The following is a 6,700-nucleotide window of genomic DNA, read 5'->3' as shown; positions in this document are numbered from 1 at the left end:
ATTTAATGACCATAGTAAGCTATATAGCATTAGCTAGGTGCTACCTTATATGATATTCATTCTTCTCAGAGCAGAGTTTCATGCGTAAGGTCAGACATGTATTCACAGATATGTATATACCAGCAGAACTTTCTATTTAAAATAGTTAGATTATTTAAGAAATGTTGTGAATCAATAAAATGTGGGGATAAAAAGGAATGGAAAACAACTGTAGACACCAGAGATAGTGTGGGAGGAGGGTGGGACATGTCAGAGGGTGAGAAATAGGGGTAAAAAATATATATACATATTATATATATGAAACTAGAAATGGAAAATTATTGATGATAACAGGTATGATTAAGCTATTATGCAGTATATTCTGGATGGAAAATCACATTTTGTATGCTGTGACAATGCTCAGGGAATGAATGCAAATTAATTAATTAATTTTTAAAAAGTTTCAGAAGAAAATTACAATGCACTTATGACTAGATTCTTTTTCCATATTTTTAGTTTAAGGTATTTTGTGAATTAATAAAATGTGGGGAAAAAGTTTAGTATGGTAGAGAGAGAGGGAAAAGGGGAAGAAAAAAACAAGTAAAAGTATGCTTAATTGGCAAAAAAAATCAGAAATTATTTGCTGATAGGTTATAGAGTAACATCTTTGGCTTGACTGACATGCATAGTATTTGTGCTGGAAAAAGAAACATATAATGTAAAGACATGATTAAATGAAAATTAATTAGTTAATTAAAAGAATAAAAAAGAAATTTATTGCTCCTTGAAAAGGAAAAATATAAAGAAGGCGATTTGTAAAAATGTTGAGATGCGGCATAATACAATGAGGAAAGAAAGTACAAGTTAGGAGGGAGGAAGCCCACATCAGGTGACAAGAGTTTAAGCTAGGGCAGGTCATGTGTCTTCTCTTGGTTTCAGTTCCCTCACTTATAAAATAAAATTAATAGAATATCAATGAGCTATACATAGTAAATATAACCAGAGTAAAACAACTTAAGACAAAACTAAAATACCCAGAACTCAAAGCGTGAGTCATAAGAAGTTCTGACCCACAGGACTTAATGACTTAGACATGGGCTGCAGAGGCTAGAGTCAGTTTTTAAAGCCAGAAAGAGGCTCCATCTATAAAGCTAGACCCTAAAGGACTTCTTTTTCTGAAAACAGAGATTAGAAAACCTCCACTCACCAGTTCAAGAACTATAGATAACTTAAAAAAAATTTTTTTGCATTTAATTACTGTATAGCATTTCAGCATATGAAATGAGTTTTCCCAACATGAATACGCTGTATATTAGTCTAGTCAAAGTTATTACCACACACATTACCTTCTAACCTAGCAGATCCCTAAGTAGAAGTGAGATATCTGCAAAAGATCAGAAACCCAATTGTGACTCCTGATTAGTTCTAGGGTTGGAATTCATGCTACTCCTGTGATGCAGGAAAGCAAGCAGATAATTTAAAAGAAAAGCTTGTTTGGAAAAACTAACATATGGCAGGCAAATGTGCTATTCTACAGCATTATTTCCAGCACTGAGGGCACATCAGACTGCCACAAACAGCAACAAAACAAACAAATACGAGAAAATAGTCTACCATGAGAGAATTGGAAGAAGGCAAAAATAGAAGAATTGTAGCCCTATGAATGGTAGATAATTTACAAAATACAAAAAAGAAAGATGAATGTTCTCATTTCACATATTTGAAACTCAAGTTTGTTTAGTTTATCAAATTTCTTCTTTATTCATGATACAGTGCACATGAGAATTAAAGAGAAAGAAGTGCCCTTTACAGGATCTGGTCATGGCCATGGTCCCCTTCCTCCAGTTCGTTCTTTCTTTCTTTCTTTCTTTCTTTCTTTCTTTCTTTCTTTCTTTCTTTCTTTCTTTCTCTCTCTCTCTCTCTCTCTCTCTCTCTCTCTCTCTTTCCTTTTTTTTTTTCTCATTTTTTAAAAGAATTACTTATGGGACCAGCAGTTGGCATAATGGCTATGTTGCCAGACTCCCATGTACTCGACCATGGTTCGAGTCACAGACCAGTGTCTTAAACTCATGCCAGGTGCAAGTGCGTGTGTGCCCAAGATGCCGAGAGGAGAATGGAGGAGAAGGGATTGCAGCATGGCCATCCCCCCTGGGGATGATTTCTTGCTTTCTGTCTCTGTTTTTCTGGCAAGCACACGTGCCATATAGGAAAAAACAAACAAACAAAAACTCTAAAAAAAAGAATTATATATTTATTTCCATTTGTTATTATTTTTAAAATTGACCAATGTTTTTTCTTATTCATAGTTTATAAATAATGCTTCATCTAGACTCCTAGACTCCACTGACTTAGAGTTGAGTGAAGATTAAAGAAAATTACAAAATATCTGAAAGGAGAATCATTCTAGATTTTTATAATTTCTCTGACTATAATAGTTATTTGCTGATACCTAACTCAACAATATTATTTTGCAACTTACTTTTTGCAAATCTTTCAAATATTTAAACCCAGTTTGCAAAAAAATAAACAACATTCTTCCTCTTTTGTAAAAATTATATATATTTAAGATGTAACACATGCTTTGATATACAAAATACTGCAGTCGAGCTAATAAACGTATCTGTCATCACAAACAGTTACCATCTTTTCTGTGTGTAATGAGAACATTTCAAATCTACTCTCAGACTGACCCCATAGCCTAGTGGTAAAAGAAGCTGGATGCCATAGGCTGACTGGGGTTCAAATCCCAGATCTGACAACTTAAGAAGCATTCCAGGTGCATGTGTGTGTGTGCCTAAAATACCAACAGAATAGAAAAATGGAGGAGAAGAGATTGTGGTGTGACCATGCCTCACTGGAGGGGCATTTTCTAAAAGTCTTTATAAACTTTTTAGTTTCAGTATTTAAAAATCCACTGAAGTTAAAGCATTAAGATAAAGAAAGAATTAGTAAAATAAAAAATAAACAAGAGAAAATTACTCAGAACATAAGCAGAGACTAAAAGAGACAGAAAATATAAAAAGAGAAAATAGAAGACTTGAGGATAGAATAAGGTTCCTGAAAGGAGAAGATTACAACAATAGAGAGAATATTTGAAGTAAAAAAGTGTTGGTGGTTTCCAAAACTGAGGAAAGATATCAGTCTCCAACTTGATGAAATATATTGAGTCTTAAGCGAGTAAATACAAATGAATTTAAACCTAAAGCTATCACAGTAAATTTGAGGATTATCAAGCACAAAGAGAAAAATCTTAAAAAGCTGCCAGACCTAAAAGATTCTTTACATATAACGGAGCACAGCTGAACTGACGATTAATTTCTCATGAATAACAATAGATGATACAGCTCAGTAGAATAATACATTTTTAAAAAATATTTTTGTCTTAGAGCATGTGCTTTCACTGGAGTGGATAGAGAGACAGAGAGAGGGGAAGTGAGAAATCACTCCTCAGGGGCAATAGCCATGCCTTAAACCCCTCTCCACTCTTCTCCTCTTAGGGTTTTGGGCATGCAAGCACATGTGCCTCGTGTGATTTTTAAGTCACCAGGTCTAGGGCTTGTACAGTGGCCAACCATGTGGGAGTCTAGCTCCTTAACCGCTGTGCTACCTGCTGGCCCCAGAAAAATATCAAGCATTAGGAAAAATAGCAGTAAATCTAGAATTCTAAAATCTGTTAAACCATTACTTAGGCAAGAGTACAATAAAAATAGCATTAAATGAATAAAAAGACTATTGACCTTTGCTAAGAAAGTTAATACACTTCTTTCAAAAGATGATTTTTTTAAAGTTCATTTAGTTTATTTATTTTTGAGAGAGAAAGACCATTGATAGGGTCTCAATAGGCAGTGATCTCTTCCTTCATCCCTCCAGCAGCCAGGATCATGAACATGTGTACAACTGTTGTGTTTCAGGTCAACCTGGAATCTTCACTCTGGGCTTCTTTGTGGCTCCAGTGTTGAAGAGTGGTGTACTATCTTCTGCACCACTACAGCTAGGCCAGAAAAGATTTATAAGCAACAAGCAAAATGAAACAACAAAAAAATGCATGGGAAGGAAGAAGCAACAATGAGCAAAGAACCTGAGAAGTACGTTGGCGGACCTAAGCTGAATTTAACTAATAATAACAAATAATAGTTAACTGGTCATTCAGTGGGCAGAATAATGCTGTCCCCCCCAGCCCCCAGAAAATGTCAGTGTGCTAATTCTGGGTATCTTTGAATATGTTACCTTATATGTAAAGAATCTTTGCAAATATAATTAACATCAATTGTTAAGATGGAGTGGTAAGGTGCTGGACTCTCACGGTGAAATGTGGTTCTAGCTCTGTCTCTCTCTGTGTCTCTGGCGAGTGCATGTACCCTATAGCAAATAGCAAAACTCTCTCTCTAAAAAAAATAAATAAAAATAAAAGATTACCAAGCCTATGGCAGAAACTAACAGACTGCAGGAGAGCAACTGTGGATTCCAGAGGCAGTATGGGAGGAGGGTGGGAAGAAGAGGAGGGTGAGAGGGAGGGGATCAAGGGGAAAAAGGAAAAAGCAAAACATTTAAGAGACACAAACATGGAAAATTATCTGTTTATGATAATATGTATGGTAATATCTTTGATTGAACCAATGTATAACATATTCAGGATGGGAAAATTCCTTTGGTATGCTGTAATAATACATAGTGATTGAATGGAAAAAAAAAAAAAGAACTACCAAGATAATGAGTATGATGGTTCACTTTCATTAAACCAAGCTATATTGGCCTGAGAATGCCTCTGTACTCACATACTTGAGTTGTTGTAAACATAACACAACCTATCTTAGGAGCTTGTTTCTTTAATCAATAGCTAAGTCACAACAGCCCTGCTTCTGTCAGTCACACACAGCCTACTGTTTAAACTATGTTCAAATAGACAAACAGCAAACTGCAACCAATCATGCTGTTTCTCTACTTCACTTCCTATTCCACTACGTCACTTTCTTACATCACAGGGAAATTCTTTGTGGGAGTGACAATATTTAGTGTGTGGGGCTGGTTGGAAGGCAAGATAATAATAATAATAATAAACAAATCAAATTAAATAAGTAGTTATTTTAAAAATTGATATGGAAGAATGAAGGGCACACAATAATCAGTAAAAATTGAGAAAGAAAGGAATCAAGAATTACACTATAAGATAATCAAAACAGTGTGATATTAGTTTACAGGAAGACAAATAGGCCAATGAGACTGAGCCAGAACTGGAAGCAGACCTATGCATTTATGAAAACTTACTCTGTGACATTCTGAGACAGATTAGTTATTAAATCATGCTGAGATGACTGAGTATTGATATACTGATATGAGAGTGTAAATTAGATATTCAATCACAATATTCACAAAAACTTACTTAGATGAATAAAAGAACTATCTATCTGGATAGAGAGATTTTTTAGTAAGTATGTTTTAAAATACAAAGAAACTGGGACCAGTAGATGGTATAATAATTATGTCACTGGACTCCCACATGGTAAACCATGGTTTGACTCCTGGACCAAGTGGCTTAAAACTCATGTCATGCACTTGGGTATGCATGCCCAAGATTCTGAGAGGAGAATGGAGTAAAGAGATTGCAGCATGGCCATCCCCTCACCTCCCTGGCGGGGGTGATTTCTCGTTTTTTGTTTCTCTGTCTCTGTCTCTCCAGCAAGCTTTCTCGACCTGTAGCAAAAATTTATCTTATTAAAAAAAAGGAACTAAATATGAAAAAGCAAAGCTTGCACATCTTTAGAAACAAACTATGAGAATTTTTATGAAGAGAATTCTTCATGAAATTTTTATGGATATGAAGAAATTGCTTAAATAAGACACAAAAAGTAGACTTAAAATAACTAATTAAAATTAAAATTATGTATCACAACAAATATAAAGATAAACTATTAATTGGGAAATATATAGTTTCAACAATATAGAAGTTAAATATGCTGGCTCTTTTTTTTTTTTTTTTTTTTTGGAGAGGTTTTCGCTATAGGGCACGTGCACTCGCCAGACAGACAGAGACAGAGAGACAGAAAGCAAGAACTCACCCCCCAGGGGGGATGGCCACGCCGCAATCCCTTCTCCTCCTTTCTCCTCTCGGGCTCTTGGGCACGCACGCACACGCGCCCGGCATGAGTTTTAAGCCACCAGGTCTGGGATGCAAACCACGGTCGACTAGATGGGAGTCCAGCAACATAGCCATTACGCTAACTGCTGGTCCCCATGCTGGCTCATTTTTATGGGAGGTGGGCTCAGCCTACCAGAACTCTCCTCAGCCCAGACTAGAGGGACCAGGCGCCCTTCTCCATAGGAAAGGTATTTAAGTAAAGAGCCTCACCTGGGCTGTCTTGGCCTTGGATTTCCTTGGCCACGATGACTTGGCAAAGGGAGATGGTAGAAAGGATGAAAAACCAATTGGTGGGGAAATCAAACAAAGATAAAACATGAATGTCAAGAATATGTAAAGATTTTGTTTTTAAAATTGAGAGGAGCACCCTAGGTAATGTGTGTATTGGCATAATAACTGTGGAAAATAATTTGTTGATATCAATAAAGAACATGATGCACATGCCCTATAGCCCAACCATGTTTCTCTTGGGTATGTAACCTAGAAAACTTCCCTATTTACCCAAGAAGACACAATAGACACAGTCAAGATATCCCCACTAGTGCATCTGTTTATACAGAATATCGAAGAATATTAATGTAGAAG

General features: G+C 35.9%; 1 non-coding gene across 1 annotated transcript; it reads left to right on the top strand.

Annotated features, from left to right (window-relative positions):
• The first annotated feature begins 6,214 nt into the window (after positions 1-6,214).
• Positions 6,215-6,349, top strand: LOC114006895 (small Cajal body-specific RNA 21). The gene has a single exon (XR_003548556.1).
• The last annotated feature ends 351 nt before the right edge of the window (positions 6,350-6,700 follow it).

The sequence above is a fragment of the Tupaia chinensis genome, unplaced genomic scaffold (genome assembly GCF_000334495.1).
Source record: "Tupaia chinensis unplaced genomic scaffold, TupChi_1.0 Scaffold000097_1, whole genome shotgun sequence".
Lineage (NCBI taxonomy): Eukaryota > Metazoa > Chordata > Mammalia > Scandentia > Tupaiidae > Tupaia > Tupaia belangeri.
This window is presented reverse-complemented; position numbering and strand designations above follow the sequence as displayed.